Source organism: Pygoscelis adeliae, unplaced genomic scaffold (genome assembly GCF_000699105.1).
Source record: "Pygoscelis adeliae isolate BGI_AS28 unplaced genomic scaffold, ASM69910v1 Scaffold33, whole genome shotgun sequence".
NCBI classification, from domain to species: Eukaryota; Metazoa; Chordata; class Aves; order Sphenisciformes; family Spheniscidae; genus Pygoscelis; species Pygoscelis adeliae.
In genome coordinates, this window is record NW_008824413.1 from 2,257,599 (window position 1) to 2,281,579 (window position 23,981).

Here is a 23,981-nt window from a genome sequence, read left to right on the forward strand (position 1 = left end):
CCACTCTTCCCCAAGCCTGTAGTGCTGCATGGGGTTGTTGTGGCCGAAGTGCAGGACCTGGCACTTGGCCTTGCTGAACCTCATACAGTCGGCCTCGGCCCATCGGTCCAGCCTGTCCAGGTCCCTCTGCAGAGCCTTCCTACCCTCGAGCAGATCAACACTCCTGCCCAACTTGGTGTCATCTGCAAACTTACTGAGGGTGCACTCGATCCCCTCATCCGGATCATTGCTAAAGATGTTGAACAAGACCGGCCCCAAAACTGAGCCCTGGGGAACACTGCTTGTGACCGGCTGACACCGCTCATGACAGGCCGACACTGCTCGGTATACCACACCATAAATTTAACTATATCGGCTAAATCTTGCTCTGACCATTCTTTCAATGTAATTCAATCAACTTTCCTGAATTTTTCAATCCACTAGTGAATAGCTTTACAGTGTAGTTCTAATCCAGTCACCCTACTGTATTTTGAATATCTATATAGAATAATAAATTTATCACAGCTGAAAGCAAAATACGATTACAATCAAAGTGATTGCTTTTAAGAATGAATTATTACTTTAGTTATCCATGTTTAAACATGTATTCTTGAAAGGTGATTCTCTTAAGCGCTTTTTTTAGGTTCTGAAATTCTGTCACATGAGGCTTTCCCCTTATTTTAAAAGTCCTTCTCTCTATGTAACTAGAGAAATGTAACTTTGCAATGTAAATATATTACTTTGCCTATTAGGCTTAGAAGAGTTTTTCTCTTGCCCTTGGAGAAATGAGATCTTCCAGGCTTCTTGAGACAGTCACCACTCAGAAACTGGCCTTCTCTAACAGTCTTAATGCATTTTGTTGAAGCCAGAGTTGAAAGATTTACTGCCAAAACACCTGTTACCATTTCCATGTGTGTAAACTAAAACTCTAACTTTTGTTTGTGTTATCTATAAGACATGTCGGTAGCCTATATGTAAAATGACAAATGTAAACTCAGATTGTGTGGTAAGCTTCCTGTGTGGCTTCTCCCAAATACCACCCTTTGCAGTTGCCCTTGTGTGCCCTGCTCAGCCAATCCGACTCCTGGAGAGGTCACTTATTTTATTCGTGTGTCACATTGTATAATGCCACACACATTAGGTATTCATGCGATCATTCATAAGCTGTGTGGTTATGTGCAATTATAGCCACTTTAATCAACTCTCCTGCCCTTGTACCACCAGGATTTAACTGGAGCGCCTTTACAATTCCAGACCTCCGAGGACTATCAAATTGCACAGTTTTTAGTACAGCCTGCTAGAGAAACGTTTTTTGTTTTTCATGCTTTTGTGTTCTCCGAATGTGCACAAATGCTGCTAAAAGTTAGATTTGTTGAAGAGCTGGTCTGGGCACAGTTCAGTGCTAGAGCTGTGCCAATTAGAGATATCTTGCAAATCTAAGGAATAAAAATGGAAACTTTATGCTCTTAGGGAAGAATCCTTGATTTCCATTGGCACATGCTTTTAGCTCACAGCAGACTTTAAGATTATGACACTTTTTATATGTTGGAAATCTGCTTTGTGTAATTTGAGAGGTTTTAAAAAAAAATTATACTATTCCTCCCCCTCAGGGCCCTCTACAGTTAGAATGTTAGTACTAAGGGAGCGGGCTTTTACAAGCAGATGGATATGAAAAATAATCCTAATAAAATTTGTAAAACTCTTTTTAACATTTTAATAGGAATATATTTGTAAGATATATATATAGAATACAGGATGAATGATGGGGTTTTATGGCTTAATATTGCTCAGTTAGGATGACTTGCACCGCTCCCTCATGGTTTTGCCACTGTTTATTTTATCCATTACAAACTCATGTTATGCATTTCATATAAACATAAATATTTGTAAGTGTGAGTGACTAGTTTGCATATATATTCAAACACAACACATGTATGTGTACACTCCCACATGCACATAGGTATATAGAAATGTACAGCTTTCAGGTTAGAAGTTAAGAAATGTTAGAAATTGCCATACTGCTTTGCCTACTTCATTTACTGAAGTCAGATTTTCCTTTTAGATATTTCTCCACAACTCCAAATGAAGCCATTTGGATATGATTCTTTATGTTATGTTAGAAGAATTGAACCACTGACTATTAAGAAACATTTAACATCATAACATGAAGCATGCATACTCTGCAAGTGGGTCAGTTATGGTGGGAATTTCTGCCTCTATTTTTCACTATTTCTTTAAGTTGCATTCTTACATTCTTTCCCTTACTGTGGAATATTCTGTTCTGTTTTCTGCTTCTTGTTTTGTTCATTCATTCATTGTTTCATTAAAAAAAAAATTAAAATCCATATTTTTTACCATAATGTGATACAATGTAATGTAAAACTCATGTAGGTACAGGAATAGGAATGAAGGTGAGAATAGATATTAGGAGAAATAAGCAAACATAAAGGAAAGATAGAAGGGGGCTCCAGCCAGTAGAAACAGCTACAGAATTAAAGAAGAGATTGTTGACTGCGGGGAGAAGGCATGGAATTGGCAGTATCTCCTCCTTCCTTACTCTGCAGAGGGTCACAGCAGTGTAGGGGAGATGATTTTTCCCTGGGGAAAGCTGCAGTGTAGGTGATACTTTCCTTCTCTCCACCGTTTGGCCTTCAGCGTCAAAACAACAGAGATTTTCAAGCCAATATGCCTACTCTGAGGAACTGAAGGGGACTTTCAGACAGCTGTTGTATTGCTGCGACTGTCTCTTCCCTGTGCTGAATGGCTCTTTTCTCAAGCCTCCTCCTTAGTTTTACTCCATAGCTGCCCATTTACTCATTTTGCATACTCTGTTCATTCACCTTCTCTTCTGGACTACCTGGCCATTCACTTTTCTTCCTTCTTTTTATCGTATCTCTTCTTAATGACACTTTTCCCATGCCCTAAAACATTTAAGGAATAAATGATATTTGACACTAGGGATACGTTAACACCATGTGATGTTTATGTCTCATCACTTCTTCACATGTGTGTCCAGTTTACTTAAGACCTATGTAGTTTACTTAAAGCAAGGGTTTGTTTGCCAGTCTAGCTCACGGGGAGTTTTATTGGTCCTTACTATTGTAAGCTTGAATCTCCACAAGAAATGAAAAAGGCAATTAAAGGAAAGTTTTAAGGGGAAAAAAAGATGTGTTTTAAAAGACTCTAGAAAACATTTTAAAAGCAGGAGATTCAGTGAGAAGGATACTAAAATATGCGTCTTGCATGAAGTTGCAAGACTTAAAGAAGTTCTGGATGAGTCACTGAACATAGGTAAAAAACAGAAGCAGAACTGCAATACCATTAGGTACTGTGGGAATTACATTTGAGATAAATATAAGCACAAGAAAAAGTTGGTAGAAAATTATTCTGTCATCTAATTTTGCTGGCTAGTGAGAATCTATATGGCTATTAAGCTCTGAGTGGTTAGCATCTTGGAAACCCTGCTGAAAGACACAAAGAGATCACAGTTATTAGAAGTGAAATGGGACACAATAGCTCTATTAGAACCCCCATTTCTAATAGTCCTTTGCTGCTCTCTGAAGCGGTCAGCACGGCATCTGTCTGTTTCTTCACTGTAAATGGCTGAGTATTCTCTGCAAATAATGCAATCAACTACATTACATTACTGATAATGCTTATAAAATCCTTGGTGACTGGGAAAGGACCTTTGTAACCTCAGATGTCAGTTCTAGGAGAAAATAACATACAGATGTAACAGATCCTGTTGTATATGGCATTACAGCCCCTGATAAACTAGAATGGAACTAAGGCTTACAAAACTGTTAATACCACAACTCTAAAACTTGGTTTCATATGCAAAAAACTCTGTTAGAAATTCTGATGTCTGGCTTAGTTATGAAATAGGACACTTCTGAATAGTGATCTTGCTGGGAGAAAGAACGTTAGTGATGGATGGAAGCATCAATGAGATATGTAGTCCTGAAAGAGTTCTCCATTGGGAAAGACGTATTGATTTCAAAAAGTACTGTTAAAAGTGATTCTTGAGTATTTTGGTTTTGTGTGCCCATGTGTTTCAGGCCAACAATGTAGATCATTATTAGTCAAATATTAGTCATATTAGTCAAATGTATTTCAGGTTTCTTCTGAAATCACTTTAGAACTTGCATTTACACGTTAGATGTGGGATCTGACCTATCAACTTCGGAGCATAAACTGAAAATAGAATTACTTCTGTTGCTTTGCCACTTATTTTTTCCACAGAAGTTTTATTGTGTTTGGTCACTCTACAGAATTTATGGTGTGATTTATATGAATTGTGACTTACTTGGCTTTTTTAACATGTCTTTATATTCAGAGTGTCTTAGTGGAAATTTGGTACTAAAACTCAAGTTTCCTGATTGAGCAAACAGTATGGATTTGTAGATTCAGGTCTGGAAGTCACCACGTCCTGGCAAACTGCAAATCAAACTGCAGACCAGCAAATGGCTCAGAGCTCCAGAGGCAGTGATACTGCTGTACTGGAAGCATCCTTGTTCAAAAGCAACTCTAGCTCATAAGAGGGAATCTGCTTGTGGGGCAAAAAATAAAGATGAATGAAGTTATTCAGTCTCAAAGGAGTCTGTGCTGGTATATCTAGCACTGACTAGATCATCTTATGAGTCATGCCAATGTGCACACATCCTGAGGTCCCTTGGTCTCACTACTTGGCATCCTTTCTGTGCGCCTTCAGATCTTGCCAGTTCAGCTTGCTCTGTTGCAGTATTTTCTCTCAGGTTTACTGGAATACTTAGTGGCAGGTATTGGTTCAACCCTTTGGTTTTAACATCTCATTGCTCCCCTCATTATCTCTCTCCCACTCCTTTGTGTTTTCACTTCTCACCTTTAGTCAGCTGAGATCTCCTGATGTCCTCAGTGCAGTGACACTGTCTTTCCACTCTTTAATTCCCTCCTCTGTAACTCTCTTTATCTGCGCTCTGTGTCTTTAATTGCCCCCCCCCCCCCCCCTCTCCCTTCCCCCTCCATCTGCCACTCATTTTATTCTTACTGGGTCATTTCCCCTCCATTTCTGATTGAACTTCACCAATTTTCTTCTTTCTCTTCTTTTCCAGACTCTCACTGTTTTATTGCTTTGGCAGCGTGAGGTATCTAATTTGCTTTCCATCCCCTCTTTTTAACTCCGTTGGCCAGCTTTACCTTTCACTCTATTCTTTGGCCTTGTTATACCTCTTCCCTGCTTTTATCACCTACCACCTCCGCTCCAATTATAACCACTGAATAGGCAAGCCGTTGGCAGTCAGCTTTGCAACTGCTAATGTCCTTTGAATGAGTCAGAACCTATGGAGTGAACGAAACACAGCCCAGTTTAATTTGGTCAAGCTGTCTCTTTTTGTAAGAGCTTGGGTCTCAATCATGTATTCCTGGTGTCACCATTTCCAGTGGCCTAGTGGGTGAGTGAAGCCCCTTACACTGTTCCTTGGCACAGATGCTGCCATCTGTGCATTTCAGGGTTTGGGCTGGGGTTTTTTTGGAAGGGGAGGGGGGTTGCAGGGAGAGGGTCTTACCTTCTCTTTGTTTTCTCTCTCTTACTTTTCTTCCCCTTCCCAAATTTCATTGTTCTCTTTCTAATGCCCCTTTTTAAACTTTGCCCACCTTTAAGGCAAAAACTTTTGAAGATGGGTTCTGTTCTTGAAGCTGCAGGAGAAGGCTTGGCATTGCAGTGATTTCTCTCAATTATGAAGAACCACGAAGAGTGGTTTCCCTTGGATTTGTGATTCCTGGTCAATTGGCTGTAGTATCTAAGAACATACAGTCACTGACTGAAAAGTTTCTTACAACTGAGACATTTCAAGGTCTGTCTTTGAGGATTCTCTGCCATCTAATATGTTATGAGCTCTTATAGCCACCTTTCCCTTAGACACTTACAAGGTTCCTTTCCTCTGTCCGTCTGCTTATTTTCACAGGACTTGTGAAAATTTTGATTTGTACTCCTCTGCAAAACCAGCCAATGTGTTAAAAAACTGGGTGGATGAGTGGTACAGGATAGTGAGGGAAGAGGCTGTCAGATGCACACAGTATGATCACTTAAAAAAAGTCCAGCTGCTGAGGCAGAATGTCAAATGTGTCCTAAATGTCTTAGCTGCAGCTCAGGTTTTTTCCATTCTGCCATTCTGCTGATGCAGGGAAGGCAATTGCATTACCTTCACAATGACTTACGGTAGTAGTAATTACATATATGATGTTATTAGATTCTCGACATCCTGCATTATGACAGTTATGATTGACCTATTGAGGAATTCATTAATTCAGTCCAGAGGACAGAAGTTTAAATATTGACTTTTTAAGATTTTCACATATAGGCTTGACAGGCTGAAAAATGTCTTAGTGTCTAATTTACAGTTCTTTGAAATCACCAGCTTTTCCAGATTTATTAGTTTCAACAGTTATTAGGAAATAAAAGTCAATTAGCACTTCCAGTATACACCACAAAAAGATATTTCCCCAAGGTGTAAATGTGCTACTTGGTAAAATTGCTAGCCAGTTACGTCCTGTCAGTATCCAGGATGTGAAAGCTTTGGATACATCTAAATAATAATGAGAAAATCAGTTTACACTTCACATACTGCAATAAATCAATAAACAAACTTCCCAGTGTCCTTTGGAAAGCTGTGAGGTACACTGGGCTGTCATTCCCATTAACAGACAGATAACTTAAAACACTGTGAAACTTTTACATGTGCATATTGAGTGGATGAAAGGAGTGACTTTCAGTGAATATATTGGTATTTTCTAACCCCCTTAAAGTGAGAGATTTACTCCCCGGAGAGGAGAAAAAACCCTATTTTTCTGAGATTCCTAACCAGGCCAGGGAGGGCTGGTTGTTAGCATTTAACCTTCCAACCAACTCATCCTTCTGTTGCGGCTTCATGTGTTAGAGGAGACTCATGTGCTTTCAGCCCAGTTCCTGCTTTCATGCAGTTTCATCATTCCTTCTGGCTTCTTTCTCCTCTTGTCCCCATTCCCTCCTTTGGTCCTTTGGCATTACTTTTATATCAAATGAGAAGAGATCAGCTTTTCAGGATAAGTCCTTTGGCAAGGGACGGCAACCCAGCAGCTTTCTCTCTTTGCTTTTAACTCCTTGCTTTAATGTTTGGAAAGATGTTTGCTCTTCTGAAAGGGAACAGTCGTTCAGGGTGATTTTCTCTCTCTCTTTTCTTTTTTTTTTTTTTTTTTTGTTTGGGAGAGAATTCTCTCCTCAATCCATTGAAAAACAGACACACATGGATTTTCATATCTTGGCAGCTTTTACTTCCACAGTAGTCTCGATTCATTCCGGCTTCATTAGAAAGACCTGCAGAAGGTAACAAGCTCTTAATTAATGTTGAGTTAAAAATGGCAAAATAAACTTGCCTTAATTGGGCCAGGATCATAAGAGCCAGGATTTAACTTCCACAGAGATGAGTCACCATCATGAACTAATGCCAGTAGCGACTGTTATCTTGTTGTCACAAATCAAAAGATATACAGAGGCAGGCAAGATGATCTGTTAAAAGGTCATGTATTCAGAATCAGAATAACGAAAAATATTTGCTGTGATTAAAAGAATGAGCTGAAAAATACTAGGGAAAGTTTTATCTAGAGCATTCTTTTATGTTTTTTCTTTTAAATGAATTTGTATGAGTGTGTTAAAAGAAGTTTATGATGTTTGTGCATCTCCATGGTCATTTGCGTAGGTATAATAATAGCTATAGAATACATGTGTTTAAATACATGTACCTAGACAATTAGGAATGTGCTTTTTTAAATTAAAAAATTAAGTATCAGGTTTTCTTCAGAATTACATAAACTTTCTATTATTCAGCCTGACATACAAAGCTGAGAGGTATATTTTACTGACACAAGACGATAAGGAAGATTAAATGGCAATACTATCATTCTAATAATGAAGGAGATCTAACCTTGCTATACACTTAGCTATGAAAGGTGAATTTCACCTTTATGCAGAGAGTCCTGTGGAAGACTCTTCCTTTAGCATTGCGGAAGACCGGCTCGTTGGATTGAATGTTAGCTATCGTGAACAAATGAGTTATAACAGCCGCCAGGTAAAATGTTAAGAAGAGGTTTAGAGATGGATTCTCCTCTACCTTCCACCTTGTCTAGTAATTTACATCTGTAGTGTCGTATATCCACTTCACAGAGCTGTAAAGGGCTGAAGATGGAAAAAGGCTGGAGCCTTGTGTCAAGTCCTCCTACTCCACTTCTCCCCCAGTAGTGGTGTATGTGAATGGCTTGAGAATTGCAAAATCATGTTTAGAATGCCCCAGCCATATAGAAGAGAAACACTAGGGACCACATTTTTCTTTCCTGTTTATCAGTGTCAATTTGCTACTTAATTCAATTTTAGGTATTCCAAATTTACCCTTTATCTTAATATAATTAAATAACATTCTGCCTCTGTATTTTGTGCATACATTTAGATGAAGTTAAAAACGCATAAGACTGAATTGCTTCTACTGTATGAGATGTCGCAACAGAATAGTTCAAGTGTCTTGCTGCGGAGCCAGGGGTACATGTTTGAGCCTTGTCCTGAGCTTTTGCTTTAACACCACCGTGTAACTGGGGACCTTACATTGTCATTTGAGCTAGGAAATCAAAAGCTTCTGGACACATCAGCCACATCACTTTATTGTGTGCTATCAACCACAGAAAGGGACCTAACTTTTTTTACCAGTGATAGACCAATGGTCAAATGGACTTTTTGTTTATATGAAACACTTTGTGCACAAAATTGAAAGGTATTTTGCATTAAATACTTGATCAAGATGTTTAAAAATTCCATAAAAATCTTAACACGCCAGTCATTTTTGTTCACATAAAGATCACGGCATAGTATATCTAGTCTCCCCTCACCAGCTGCTGAATCCCTATTAAGATCTTACCCCCACCTTTTAACTACATTTGTCGTTGGAGATTTCCACCAAATTCCATTAAATTCTGGTACCCTGCACAGTAAATAGCCATGAAAACACCATGCTGCTTAGCACAAATCCTCAATCCCCTGCTAACACCTTGTATTACAACCGTCTAATTACTGTGTTCTGCAGTAACCCTGTGGGACTTCCATAGGTAATTAGAACTCTAGAGCATTTCTGCAATAATCCGGTAAGGACCTCTTAACTAGAAAGGATTATGTGGTACTAATATTTTTGCACCCACGTGTTCTTCACAGTTAATTGTTTCAATTAATATTTGGCAGCAATGAAGAAATTCATAAAGGTTCATAAGCTGGGACAGTTCTCAGGAAAGTTTTGAGGCAAATGTGTTGTAGTCGTGGTCACTTAAAGATACAGGGCACTTTAGAAAAAATGAAATTCCTAGTACATTAAGCTATTGTAAAAGCAGATTTTTATATTTCTTCTAGGAGAGATGCCTTAGCTTGCCCCTTCCCCCCTTTAAGAACATAGTATTTGGGTAAATTATCTTTTCTTTCCTTGGATGTCTTAGCAAGTAGTTGTAGATGAAGAATACTGTATGAGTAAAAAGCATAGTGAGTATGCTCTGATACTGTTCTACAGACAAATCTTTGATGACAGAAAATAGTAGGAAGACCTATTGAGATGTTTCCTTGATTCCGGGTGGCTTTATTTCACTTTAACCTCAGCTTCCCTCTTTTTTCCCTTTGAGACTTAAGGATTCCACACACTATGCAGCTATACAGGCCCTGCGTACACTGTACATGCCGCACACACTGGCAATTGTACACGTCCTTCAAACCTTGGATTTACATACCACTTACCGTTTTTAGTAATGATCCTGATTCTTCACCCCTTTACAGTCAGTGTCAGGCCAATGGTATTTCTGTAGAGTTATAACAGCGTAAAATCTGTGCAAGGAAGAGAATTATTCCATCATTTATGAAGTACACAAGGATGTAGAAAACAGCTTTGATCCCAAGAGCACGTGTCCCTCCTCCCTGCCTCTTGCTCTCCTCAGCCTTTGGGCAACCCTCCTCCACCCTCACTTTGGTGCTTCCTACGGGATCCTCCACCGCTTTGGAGTGGCCCCAGACACCCACTTATTCCGATGCCAGGATAGAAGCAGCAGCCCTAGGAAGACCAACAGAGAGAGTGGGCATGTGAGGGGCATGGTGGGGGTAGGCATGTTACTCCCCATTCAGCAATGTGCCCATGCACTGGTTTCCAGTTCACACTGCCCTTTCTACATTGTCAGGTATACGCTCTATCTTGAACTGAAAGACCTAATGCTTTTCAAATCTGCATGTCTTATCATAGGTACCAATCTATTTCATTACTTAGCTATCAGTAGGGTAATGACTACACTTTATTACTTTGCTATCGGTAAGATGATGACTACATTTTATGGTTATCTAGCCGTACCCTTTTAGTCTTAAAATGTCTCAGATGTTTGTTCATTGTTGTTTTCTGCTTTCTGTATTGTGTAATTGTAATTATTGGTTAACGGTAATATCCTGTAAAATGAGGAGAGGTCTGGAAGGAGTCATTGGACAGGTTGATTAGAAGGCCACTTCTTTTTCTTCCATTAGAAGGGCAGAAGAACAAATGCCGTACCAATTTATCATCATATGCAACCTTTGATTAAACAATTTTTTACTATATTAGTGTGACTGGCTTTTGGCTTCAGAGCAGATTACTGAAATTAAGAACTTTAGCACAAAATAAAGAGTCATTTGTTTAGATGATTATTAAATTAAAAAGTCCAATCTGGAAGTCACCTTAATTAAATGTAAAATTGAGTCCACTGAACCTCTGTGCATTTTCAAATCAGAGCATGATACTTCCCTAAAATATCATAAATTGCCCCTATTCTGCCAGTTAGTTCTGCTGTTTTGCAGCCAAGAGTATAAGTTAGACTTGATTAAAATAAAACGAGTTGTTTCTTAGAATGTCCTAGTCAATACAATCTTTCCTTAATGGCCTTCTATCTGTTATCAAGTTATGAATTTCATTTAATTTATGTCGCAAAGCTTCCAAAGAGAATACATGATAACAGTCTTAAAACTGTAAGAATAATAGATTTATGTTTATGCAATTTCTCGTTCTTTCTACAGCTTTAAGAAGGTCTTATATTTTCCCTCTGATGTATCTAAGAGGATAAAAAGCAAGTATGTAAGTGAGTAGGTGTGTGCACAAGGAGAACCACATGTAGTTTTGCTATGAGAATAGACAGTCACCATGTAAAATTCTCAGTGCAGTCTCAGAAAGATAGTACAAAATGTTCTCAGAGAGAAAATATATCACCAAAAGAATCCTTTTATGTGGACAAACATTTGAATAATGTGCATACAGATCACTATTCTTAGTGAATGGGCTGTGGCTTCTGTTTCTTACTGAACAAAAGAAAATTTACTGGCTGCCACACAATGTGGGTAAAATTCAGATTTAGTGATGCTAGCAGCAAAGCCAGCAGAATATACATGTTTCCACAGGGTAGGATTTTGACACAGTTGTGGATTTTTACAGCCTAAAGCAAGGACACAGTCACTGTTGCTGTATTGCTGAATAAGTTCTTCTGCATCAGGTGTTTTTTTTCCTTTTTTTTCTTCTTTCATTTTTAAATTTGTTATTTATAGCCTTTGGAGATAAACTGTTCCCAGAAAATATTTAAATTTTTTTTTTTTTTTTTAAACAGATCTTCAAAAGACAAAAAATCTGATTCTAGGTATGCAAAGTTTCTAAGAATTCTCTAAACCTCCAGCAAATCTTAGCTGAAGATATGTACTATTTTTCTGTACATGTAGGCTTAATCTCCTGTGACATGGAATTAAAATCTCCACAACAAATAACAAAGCAGAGCTTCTTGGCATAGCAAAAATGAACGTATGCAATATGCCCACAGAAGGGCTTTGCCTCTCCATGTGGGTTCTCACTTCTTCAGCATTTAACTTTTAAATTGGGTTTTCATTTCCTCATTTTCCCAGAGCTCTTTTAACAGTAAACAGAGGCTATGGACATGTAATTTCTTAAAATTGGGGCTGTGGTGAATAGACACACACTATTGATCCCTCCAATGAATCCATACTAATTATGATGGACCTGGGCAGCCCTTATGTATAACCCATGCCAGCTCGGTCACAAGCCTGAACAGTAGTCTTTATAGGACCAGAAAATGAGTAGACAAATGCCCGTTTCTTCCCAGGAAAGGCAAACCTCCCTGGATGTATTAACACTCTGCTATGAAGAAAGTCTGTAGAGTCTCTGTTTTGGAGGCAATCCCGTGTTTTTGCAAGGGCTAAATGAACTACTCTCTAGACCCAGCTTTGTATAATTTGCTGAGCTCAATGAACTCTTTTCTTTTCTCCTTTCCTCCTCATACTTCTTTGTTACTTTTAACAATGTGTAGTAGAAAAATTGGCAGTTACTCAATGAAATCACTGTTAAGCTTACACCAAAAGGAAGATTTTTTTGTGAATTTGCACTTCCAAGAAGATGTCATAGTTTTCAAACGAGATGGTGAGACTCTAAGTTAATGCTTTTTGAATAGCTTGAATAAAAGGTTGTCCCTGAGTCTGTAAAACAGAAGCAGTGAGGCACAGTACCTCCTGGAGTTCCCCTTGGCAAGTTTGTCTTTGCACTGCCCTTAACTCGGGTCTTTGTCTGTTGGGCACAATCTTGTGCAAAGTAATCCTCAATACAGCTTAGAAATATCAATGGAATGGAGGCTCTGACTGATTTATTCTTCCTCCTCTTTGTTTGTCTACATCAAAACAGAGTTGGCTCACAGTACTTCTTTGCTCCATCTTTACTTTTCTTCAGGGCTTATTCATTTAAGCCTCAGGAGGAAAATGTCACATTTACCTCTTTTTTTTTTCTTTCATCTATTATTGCTGTACATCACTACTTGCTTGTAGCATGCCACTTCTGTCACAATTGTACGTGGCCACCAGAACAAACCTGCTGCTTGGCTGTAATATGCAAGAAGCTATGCAAAGCTATACAAACTATAGTTAATGGAGCAAAGAAAAGTGACTCGTGACATTTCTTCTCCTGAAGATTAAACAGACTTTGTGAAGACCCCGATGAGGATGAAAGAGAAAGGAAAGGGAAAAAATGTAGGTAGGATTTTGCCAATTTTGTATGTGTGCTAAAATGGAGATCTTCAGCAATATGCACCAAGGCCTTTCCTTTTTATTTAGCATCCCCTCCCCGCACCTACCCTAGTCTGTGAAATATGAATGGGTGCATTTTCTTTGCTAGAATGAATAAGAAACATGATGTCCAGTGACTATGATTTTCATTAAAGTTACAGAAACCTTTTTATATAGAAATACCAAAGTTATCATGTTATCATGACCTTTAAAGGTCCCTTCCAACCCAAACTATTCTATGGTTCTATGATTCTATCATTTGTATTGCACCATTGATATTGTAATGAAATCTGTCATGTTAAAACCTAATTGATGCTAATGAGGAGGTATTTCCAGGACACTGTTATAAATGACACCAGCATTCCTTTTCTCAGCAAACCATTAACCATCAGAGATGAGTTCTGAGTGCCTCCTCAATCCATTTTTGCTCCTGATATTGTGAAATTAAATATGACAACTGTCCATACATGGTACTTTTGGCAAGCTCACTTTATGGCTAATAAAAGCTAGGAAACTAAAAGAGATCACAGTAACAAGTGATCATATCAGTGTACCCCCTGGGGACATTGTATCTGTTCCCAAAAGAATAGACAGGTAACACTAATACAAAATAATTATAAGAATAATTTTGCATAAATGGTTCTATGTTTTATTAAGATCCTCAACAAGATGGAATTCCATCAGTTCTGTCCAAGTACAAACTTGTGTTATTTCCTTTTGTTAAAATATAGAGTTGCCATAACAACTTAATGTAAATTTCATGTGGCTTATATAGAACATTATTTTTAGAACTTTGGTTGCTTACAGACTGAAAAATATTTCTATGTAGCTAGCTGTGTTTTGTCTTCAGTTCTTTTGCTTTTCTTGAAAAGTGTTTTGTTTCCTTCAATAAGCTGATGAAATGAAAGTGTTTAAAAAAAAAATAAAAAAATTATTCCCAAAACCACAGTTGAAATAAGCAGTCATATTTTCAAGATAAAAAATCATCTCCATAGTCTTTGAAAGGTCTGAACGTTATGTTTTGTTACAGTGAATCAAAAATAGTGAATAACGAAGTTAGGTTGTTGGTCTCAATTATTTCCAAGTGAATAGGTTACAATATCACTAAACATATCCACCTAGCACTAACTAGCCACCTTTTTTGTGTGCTTCAGCAGACAGTCTGTATGTATAACAGGTGTTAAGGTATTGAGAACCCCTTAAAGTATTCAAGGAGTTCAGAGTATTAAAGTGTTGAAATATGGGTTGTAGGTGAATTTGGTGTAATGGTTTAGATTTGGAAAAAAAAAAAAAGAAGCACTTTTGGGAAGCAAGATTATCTGCTGTGTGTCCTATGTTTGTATGTACTATGATAATTTAGCACTTTCTTATATCCTTAAAATTAGACCAAAAAAAGGAAACAGTGAAGTGGCTGGTTTAGTTTTGTATAATTATTAACTTGGTTATAATTTTAATTTTAGTTTGGCTGTGAAGCTAATCATTCTGGTACACTATATCAGTCTCCATTGGATGAATTCAGTTGTCACAGCTTTGAATGTTTATGGTTTGGGATTTGTTTCCAAGTTCATAATAAATGTGCCTCTGCCCTATAACAGGAAATACACCAGAGGCTTATCTTTGATCTTCTGATAACTGTCCAAATGGAGAGTTTGGTAGTTGGTTGTCAGAAGGTATATATTGCATCTCAAATATCCCTTTCAATATTTTCTCATGAAAATGAATATTACTTGAGTTTTTGTCACAGCTAATAGTAAACATGTAGATAACTTTGCAAAGTTCACTCTGGGGTTTTTCATTTTGGCTTTTTTGTTTTAATGTGTAATAGTTCTATATAAACTGTTTTACTTGCTTAATGCATTGGTGATGCTTTTATCTACTATGGCCTTCTTCTAAATGTTCTGATGTCTTCACTACCTTTGTTTTCATCTTGTTCTTCTACTACTTGTCTTTTATATACCATTATGCTTTTGCAAAGTAAGAAATGGGATCTGTTTTCTCTGTTTTGATTTTTATTTGACTTCTAAATAGTACATGCCATAATCCACCAAAATGAATGTTAAAAACCAATTTGTAATTTGTCATAGTTAATGTATTTTGTTGTTTTACAGTAGGAAAAAATTTAATCTCTATCTTTGTGGTGTGTCACACCATTGATTTTCAAAGCAAACCCCACTGAAATCAATTGGGAGTGCTGCATATAAATCCATGCCACACTATGGTTCTTTATTTATGGGTTTTAGTTAAAGGGGAAGGATGCTGAAAATCTCAGTACAACACTATCGAGGTCTTTAGGATTTTTATTTTTTCAAAGTTCCTCCCCTTTTATGATCCCATCAAAATGCTAAAACAAGATGTTTATCTAGTCATGTAAACCGGCCATGGAAAGTAGATAAATTTAATAAATTGAAGAGCTTACAGCATCATTCAAGCGATTAAATGGATCCTGCACCACCTCTTCCCTCATCCATATCCCCACTCCACATTATTCTTATCTGCAGGATTAGATTCCCTATTAGGTCTTCTGATAAGAGTTCTCATGCTTTCTGAGAGACTCACAATCCTCAGGGCACAAGGGCAAAGTACTGTGCCTGTGGGTTCATATATTATATCACATATTAAATCAAGAAGAGGATTCAGGTTGCAGTAAAGTAAAGACTGAGCACAAGTAAATCTTTAAGAAGCAAGGCATGGAACTTCACTCTAAACTTTGCATCATGTTTAGATATTGAACCGTGTGCACTGTGGTGTGCTAAAAATACCACTTACTGGCTACAAATCAGGCCCTTGTCTTTGAAAACAAACCAGACCATATTTTCAGTAAAATTAGCACATAGAACAATTGTCTGAGATCCCAAGTGAAAATGAGATATATTGAATAAAATGCTTTCTTAATGTGGTTACAAATAGGGTTTAGTTGTGGGTTTTGGTCGGTTTTTTGTTTGTTTGTTTGTTTTTTTCTTCACTGATGAGCAGAGTTTTCCCGTTGAGCACTTGAATCTGTTGCAGCTATTTAGGTCACCCATTAGGTCCATTGCAGTCAGATGATCAAGGTCACTCCTTAAAGATGAAAGATCTCCTGACAGCCTGGAGGTCTCAAGCTGTGACCAGGGGTCAGCTTGTAGGTGAAGGGTGGATATTTAACTTCAAGAAAAATGGATGGATATTTCCAGATTCATACTGCCTATGTCTCCTACCCCTTACAAACATAATCCCTAAATAAACCAGAAGACTTTTAAATATTTCCTGACCGAGAGCTATCAGAGGGTGGCCAATATCCACACATGAGAAACAGTTTATGCTTTCTTGTTGTATAGTTACATATTCAAGATACACAGGTATCTGTACACATTTAAATGCACATATGCACACACATTTCCATACTTGTTTTCAACCATATATGTTGTGTCTATATAACTTTGTATGTATCAAATATGTATAACTTGGAAATAGTGCTGGTTTCTGCCATTTTGAATACGGCTATATGGGGCAGGTGTTCACTAATGAGTGGAGTTCTCCCTGTGAGCTCTTGATACCGTTGCAGCTATTAAGGTCACCCATTTGGTGACCTTATATCACCTTCACCTATACGTTTGGGTCCATTAGTTACAAATAATGTTTTCCTTCATTTCTGTGTAAAATCTAAGACTCTACACCATCCATGGATTTCAAGCAGCAGCTTGTTCTTGTTTGACAATAATAGTGTGATCCAACCAATATTTCTATGGAAATTTAACTCATGGCTCAGGAATAAAAGCACTTAATTTTGTCTTTACGGTGATTAAGTTGCTGTGAGGTTACTGCTACTGTAACTTTAAAGGAAATGAGTGCAAGTTATCTACAGGCTAGACCAAATTACTTCCAGTGATTTTTATATCATCAATGAATTGGCTAAGGTATTGTTTTCCATTTCAAAAGGGTAATACTAATTTTATCACAGTGGTATATCATGCCAGTATGAGTCAGGGAAATAATGTTGATTTGTATCCTTTACATGCTATGTTTGCATTACTTTTGGGGGATTCTCTTTACCAGTAGAGAGCAAGAGTCTACTTCTCCTTAAGTCAAATCAAATAATAATAATTTTCTACCAGAAAAATATTTCTCCCCAGCTGAAATTTATATTCCAAGTTGTAACCTGGAGCTGCGTTTTGGTTTTGAATGTCACATTGTACAGACTTGTCAACAGAGATTTTGCAAAGTGCAACCAACCCTGAATTGTTCTATCAGAAATTTATGATTTAAAAGTATTAGGAACCTCTGGTTTTGGAATCCAACTTCATATAAATATAACTAAATATATTCCAGGTACCATATGACTTCTTAGCATCACCAGCAGCAGCTATACAACATCTGAGGTGTCCTGGTTTCATCAGTGTGTTATCAATGCTATTCTCATGCTAATTCCAAAACACAGCACTATACCAACTACTAGGAAGAAAATTAACTCTATCCCAGCTGAAACCAGGACATGAGGTATCAGTATTTCCCTGCTTAACTGAGTTTAAGATAACTGTTTCTGCACTCACAACCAAATGGAAACAGTGCGGGTTTTTATATAAATGTAAACTTTTAATCACAGGGTTAGCAGGCCATCAGAACTGTGAATAAGGAGGAAAGAAAATGAAAAACTTCATCAGCATTAAAAAATTTAGAAAATGAAAGCAACAATCTTGGAAAACTAAAAGTGCAATTTGGAGAGTTGTTCAGGAAAAATACATAATGAAATAAGACTGTCCTGGAAATTTGATTTCAAAACACTTTTTCTGTTGTCTCAGCTGAAGTATGGTCACGTTTACTTACTGAACACTTGTTTCTCCACCTCTGTTTAAGGCTAGGAAATAGAAAGGTGTTTGAAAGGAAAAATGAGTAAGTAATATACATTTGTAGGTCAGTGTTCTATTTGCACTGGGTGAGAATCTAAGTCATTTTTAACTTTAATTACTGCACAATTTGTTACTGGAAAATACCCCTGGTTCTCTAGACCTAAAATTCTACCTGTTTTGTGGGGTGAATTCCTATTAATATATGTTTGAGTGCTTCTTTCAAAACAAAAACTTCACTTTTTGAATGGAAATGCAGTTTTAGGGTTCAGAGAATATGGACCAGTGTAGTTTTGGTCATCTTATGACAAGCCTGACTTTACCAGAGGGTAAGATGGAAACATGTAGTAGCATCCACAGTTCTAAATCTGTGCCATCATAACTCATAAATGCTGTCATTCAGGGCTTCCTGGCAGCACATGGTAATGAAAAATGTCCAAGAAGTTATAGTGGAGGAGCTTCTTCCCAAAATTCTGCAGCAGGCTATAATGGATCATTTCCAAGAGGATCTGAGATTAAAATGACTTCTCCTTTTACTCTTACACTGATGAGATGTCTCATTATGCTCAGCCTTTTCTAATACGTGGGCCATACTACAAGATTTAATTTATTTATTCTCGAAGTGATTTCCATTTCCTTTCATTTAGCCTTCAGGCGAGGTAGCCTACGACACAGCAGCCCCTGCTGTTTGAAAGGGACATGAATGGATGTCTGAAACTTAGTTTATTTGGCATAAGAAATTGAGTTACTCAGTGCAGCTCCAACGTGGCTTCATAAAAGAGAAGTAAATGATAGTAAAGTACTCCTAGAGTTCAATAGGATTCATTTCACTGGGACTTTGAATAGTACTCTTTTATCAGAATAGGATTTTGCAAATTTTTTTTTCAATCACTAGCACCCCAGCTTCTAACTGGAAAAGAATTTGAATCTATACATTTGTATATTATATTGAATATACTGCATCTGTAAGTATATTTTTAACTGTTATATAGAATGTTTAAAAAATTTCAAGGCTTCACAACTTTAACAGAGTAGGATTTTTTAAATATAAGATTTTCACTATTAAAATATGAGAAAGGATTTTAAACTTTCACAAGAGCAGTTTTCTCTTTAATGTTTGAAAAGAGACTCTTCTTGCTAAGTCCTTTAAGTATCCTAATATTTTTCAAAAACAGTCAGTGAAATGTTCAATGCATGCGTTGTGTTCAGCCTTTAAAAAATGCACTGCAGCAGGATGCCTTTTCTGTGAATAAAATAGTCCTAGGACATATGTAGAACAAATCTTATTGCATCGGGTTAGATTATACTGTGGGGTTTTTATATTTAATTTTGGGGGATTGGGCACTCTCCTGGAAAAGTCTGGTAAGGCAGGTCCAATTCACTGCTTTTATATTCAAATTGCTTTTTAAATCCCTAGATAAATACTGAAATACTTTCTACATACTAAGCTCCTTGAAATTACTGCTTTATTCAAAAGGAACAGCCTCAAAGACTCTTTCAAGTTTCATTTATTTGTTATGTTTTTTCATCTTTGAATTATCTAACGCCTAACACTAAGGGTTAATGTTTTTTTATAATGACAGCCTGGAAGTGTCCAACATGGGTATATTGGTAGGCATGATTAGATATTTACCTAACATCTTTTACCACACTGAGGAGTCTAAAGGTCATATTTACTACATTTATTCACAATAATAATTTTTTACTTCTTAGTAGTTCTAATGAAGTTACTAGTACTTGCAGGGAGTAGAGATTTCTTCAGCACAGAGCTGGTCAGTTTTTCCCTTTCCATTTTAAAGTCACTAACGCTTTGAAGTGCTCCAGATATTGCAATGTACTGATTTTAGAAAATGATCGACTATTTAATGGTGCCCATTTAATTCACTTGGAAAGATTCAGTAGCTTTAACATTTTCCATTCCATTGATACGATATAATCACGCTGCAAATGGATCAAACTCTTTCTGTTCATTTTTCACCCTGCCACCATACATGTTAGTCGAAACAGAGGAAGCAGCTCAGTTCCTGATTACATTCTTTTAAATACATTTCTAAACCAGTTTGGTCTATGCCCCATTATGGAACTTTCCTTTGGTGCTTTATGGCAATTTCTCAAAAAGTCCATAAGCTTCAGCCTCATCAAATATGAAAAATCATACTTTTCTTTGACAAAAAAACATAATTATGTATTGACTAGGTTCATTATCTCTTTTAATGTTTCATCACATTAGTAGCTCACTTTTCCCTAGTGGCACGTTTCTCTCCTGATGATGCTAGTTATTCTGTATCTAATTAACAAAAAGTTGTTCATCTAGTAAAAAAAGAAACAGACATGGTATTCATATTCTCCTTAGTAAACTGTCCTAAATAATTAATGCAAATAGACTTCCAGGGTTGTGAATTTTGATGAGAAGATACTCTCAAAGATGAATTATTTGTTTTAGGATATTTTCCCTGCTAATCCACAGGTTTTTGTGTTGATTCATGTAAATCTGGTTTTGCCTTAGTCTGGCAGGGCGGAGGGGAGCACGAAATTTAAGTTTTTGAACAAATGGGAACTGAGCAAGTGCCATCAAACCAATGGAAAGCTAGATTAAGTTACAGCTCTGAAAAGCTGTAAGACATTTTTGATGGAGTTTGCATGTGTAATAGAACATGGATTTGCAGTGCTGGAAAATCTCACAGCAAGAACAGTTTCCTTATGTTACTATAATATTTGAGTTCCAACTTTATGTTTGATTAAAGGAAACTCAGTGCAAACACAAAATAAAGGACTGTGAGAAATTTACAAAAGAGATCACGTTTTCTCCCTTTTAAGCAATCTCTTGGGAGGGGAGGAGGGAAAAAGGAGTGCATTTTTGTGGAATGATGCATTCCATCCATCTTTTCATCCATATAGTTTGTGGAATTGTTCCAGCTTCCCTAGTGTTGCACAAAAGCACGCAGTAATACACTTGTGCAGCTCTGGGGTCTGAGAAGAAAATGAGGTTGGAAGATGCCAGCACCCTATCAAGCAACTTATCCTGCAAGCTCAACATTGCACATTCATGTCGCTTCCTTCCTGGGCATTCAGGCGCGAGTGAACTCAAAACAAATGCCATCAGCAGAGTCCAAAGTGTTCTAAAAGGCTTGATATAAATTCTTTGCTTCTGATGCTGTGATTCAGTTGAACTCTGGGAATTTAGATGTATATCTACTGCCATTTTTTTTCCTCCTTACACTGAAGATGGGGGCACAGGGTTATTTTCCATTAGTGCTTTTTTCAGTCCACATCTCTTTTTTTGCTTGCAGGCAGGGATTTTTGGAGGAGGGTTATTTTATGCGCTTTGAGTTTTCTGTTTAGTAAGCCAGCACACATCTCTTGGTGTCTTGTAATATCAGATGCAGTGCTAGTAGAGTAGCTGATTTTACAAGACACCTGCCTTCATATCTGAGGGCAGGATCAAGCCCTCCCTTGATGACGGAGGACAGAAGCTCCCTGCTTATTCATGATGCTGTATCTAACTGTGAACAGGAGCTAGAAGTTTAGTCCCTTTTATGCCACAGGCTATGTACTATATGTTAATCCCATCCTGTCAAACTACTTGAGTCCATTTTTTAATAAATTGATAACTGTTGTTTTGGAAAGTTCACACTTCAAACTTCTCTTCACAAGTTGAACATGCATCTGTATTCGGAAATGCAAATACACACAGAGTATTTTTTAACTAATACAGAGTTGCACCACATGTCCACTGTTTCACGTCTCAGTGAAACGTCTGCCTTTGTCACATAGGTGCCTGTGTTGATGAAATTTGTTTATGTAAAATTATTCCCATAGGAAGGCCAAAGATATGTATTGAAGGGAGGTTTCACTTTGGAGAGGCTTTGCTTCTTAATGTATGTGCTTTCTACCATTAACCATGTTAAGAGCAACTTCATGTATCTGTAAATAAGTGTAAAAATCTTTCACTCATTTAGCGTCCCCTACCGTTTTTTACAGGAACAGACAGTTCAAGCAGGGTTTGAGTCAACATGTATTTGTGTTCTCTTCTCGTTTTCTAGCACAAATTAAGAATGATGAGAAAATGGGAGCACATATTTCAAATCTTTACCTATTCCTGAGATAACTTAGCTTGAGTAAATTTTTATCCCGATGGAAGATGGCAGCTTATGGAAACCTTGGCTGGGGTGGAATGGAAAAGTAGTACTTTAGATTGAATGTAAATACATCCTCTGTCTTATGGAAGCAACATCCTTCTTTTTTTCTTTCCCTTCCCCCCCCACCTGTTTTGAGAAATGTCATCCCCTTTACCTTGCATTCAGATTCTTCAAAAAACAAAAGGCAATCGATTTTTCTGGTTGGTGCCATTATCTGAGATGCAGGAAATTCTATTTTTCTTTTAGGATAGAGGTAAGCAAAAGTAACTGTAGTCTGTCTTTTGAAAGTTAAATTAATAAGTGATGAATAGCTGCAATAAGGAAAAAAAAGTCATCTCTTCTGTTGAAGAAAATGTGAACATTTGCCTTTCCTCACTCCAAGTCACACAGTGTGAGCTATGAATGTTTTCAGACCTGGGGGTGAGTTAGCCATTGCTTCAATTGTAAGATTTGTCTAAGTGTTGCAGAAAACATGCTTCGTTGATGTCTTTTCTGAGAAGTAAATAAGTAGAACTTTTTTCAATTACCAAAAGGTTTAATGTGATGAACATTGTAAACTGTAACACTGTAATCTACGTCACTGTAGCTATGCAAGTGTGGGAAATAATCAAAGCTTGAGTATCGAAAATCCTTTCTCATATGATATTTACATTGATCTCAACAGTAGTTTTGCCTGCTAGGAAGTATTGAGTTAGGACTTCAGGACCTGCATTTAAGTTTGCAGGCATCCAGAAAACATATGTCTTAGAATGGTTCTTAATTTGACCATAATTGAGTTCTGGGTCCTTTTTGGACCTAACGTCTTTCCATTCTGGAAAATTCTCTTTTCCCCCAGCTGTAATACTCATGGTTGACAGGTGCAGCATGCAGCTGGGTTAGGAGCAGCAGCTCCTGGATCCATCATAAGCGCTCCCTCTCCTGTTCTCCAACAGAGGATGCAGCCCTCATTGGGAAGGGTGAGGGACCAGCGCGTTGCCTCAGCAAGGGTTAGGTGGCAGAGATATAGGGCTTTTTTCTTTGCTCCCCTCTCTCCCTCCCTTTCCTTTCTTTGAGATGAGAAAATAGGCCACCAATTTAGTGGGAACTGAGACCGGCCGGGCAGCACTGTCAGCTTTGTGCGCTCTGTGGCTGCCCGCCATTTCCCAGACCATCGGCAGCCCTCTCTTACTGTTTTCCCTGGCTGCATAAAGAGAACATTGTGTCTCTTGGAAGCTCCGGCTCATACCCTGCCCTCTATGTAAGAAAAGGAAATGTTCCCTCTGTTCATGACTTAGCAACGGTTGGCAAAAATGATGTCATATCCATGGTAGCAGCAAGACAAAAAGAGAGAGAGAGGGACTGCTTTTTTACACAGATTTTACGCACCACACTGTTCCATGGAGGGCTGAACAAAGAACAGGCATTGTAATGCTCCATTTAGAACAGGATACCAGCCTATTTTTTCAGGCTGGAAAGAAATGGTGATTATTTATGACTGTGTTTGAGTCCCATTTAGTAATACTATACCATGGAATATATGGGATTATTTCTCTCTAGGTTTGCATCACTTTATTGTTTACTACAGCCCCTCTATTACAAGTACATGTGCTAGCACAGTCTCCTTTATTGTCTGCCTTTATTGCTACTAAGTATATGTTCATATTAAGTAAAAAAAATATTGCAAATTGTGCATGAAATGTTACAGACTATCACACAACTGCAGTATTTTACTTGCATGGTCCCTCACTCTATATTTTAATAATATAGTGTTACTAACATATCAATATGGACTTCAGTGAATTATGCATCAAAAGGGGAGCTCTTCTTGGCCTGTAGTTTTGTCTGTCTTTGTTCAGATACGCTACAAAATATCAATGCTTGTGTATAATTAATAGTTTCTGGAATAAGCCTATTCAGGAAGTGTGTGTCTGTGTATGTGTTTAAGACTGAAAGGGAAAG

The 23,981-nt window shown here is 37.6% G+C and overlaps 1 protein-coding gene across 1 annotated transcript in view; it reads left to right on the plus strand.

Annotated features, from left to right (window-relative positions):
* PARK2 (parkin RBR E3 ubiquitin protein ligase) overlaps positions 1–23,981 on the plus strand; it is a 657,679-nt gene that overhangs the window by 387,484 nt on the left and 246,214 nt on the right. The gene's annotated exons all lie outside the window — the stretch shown is intronic.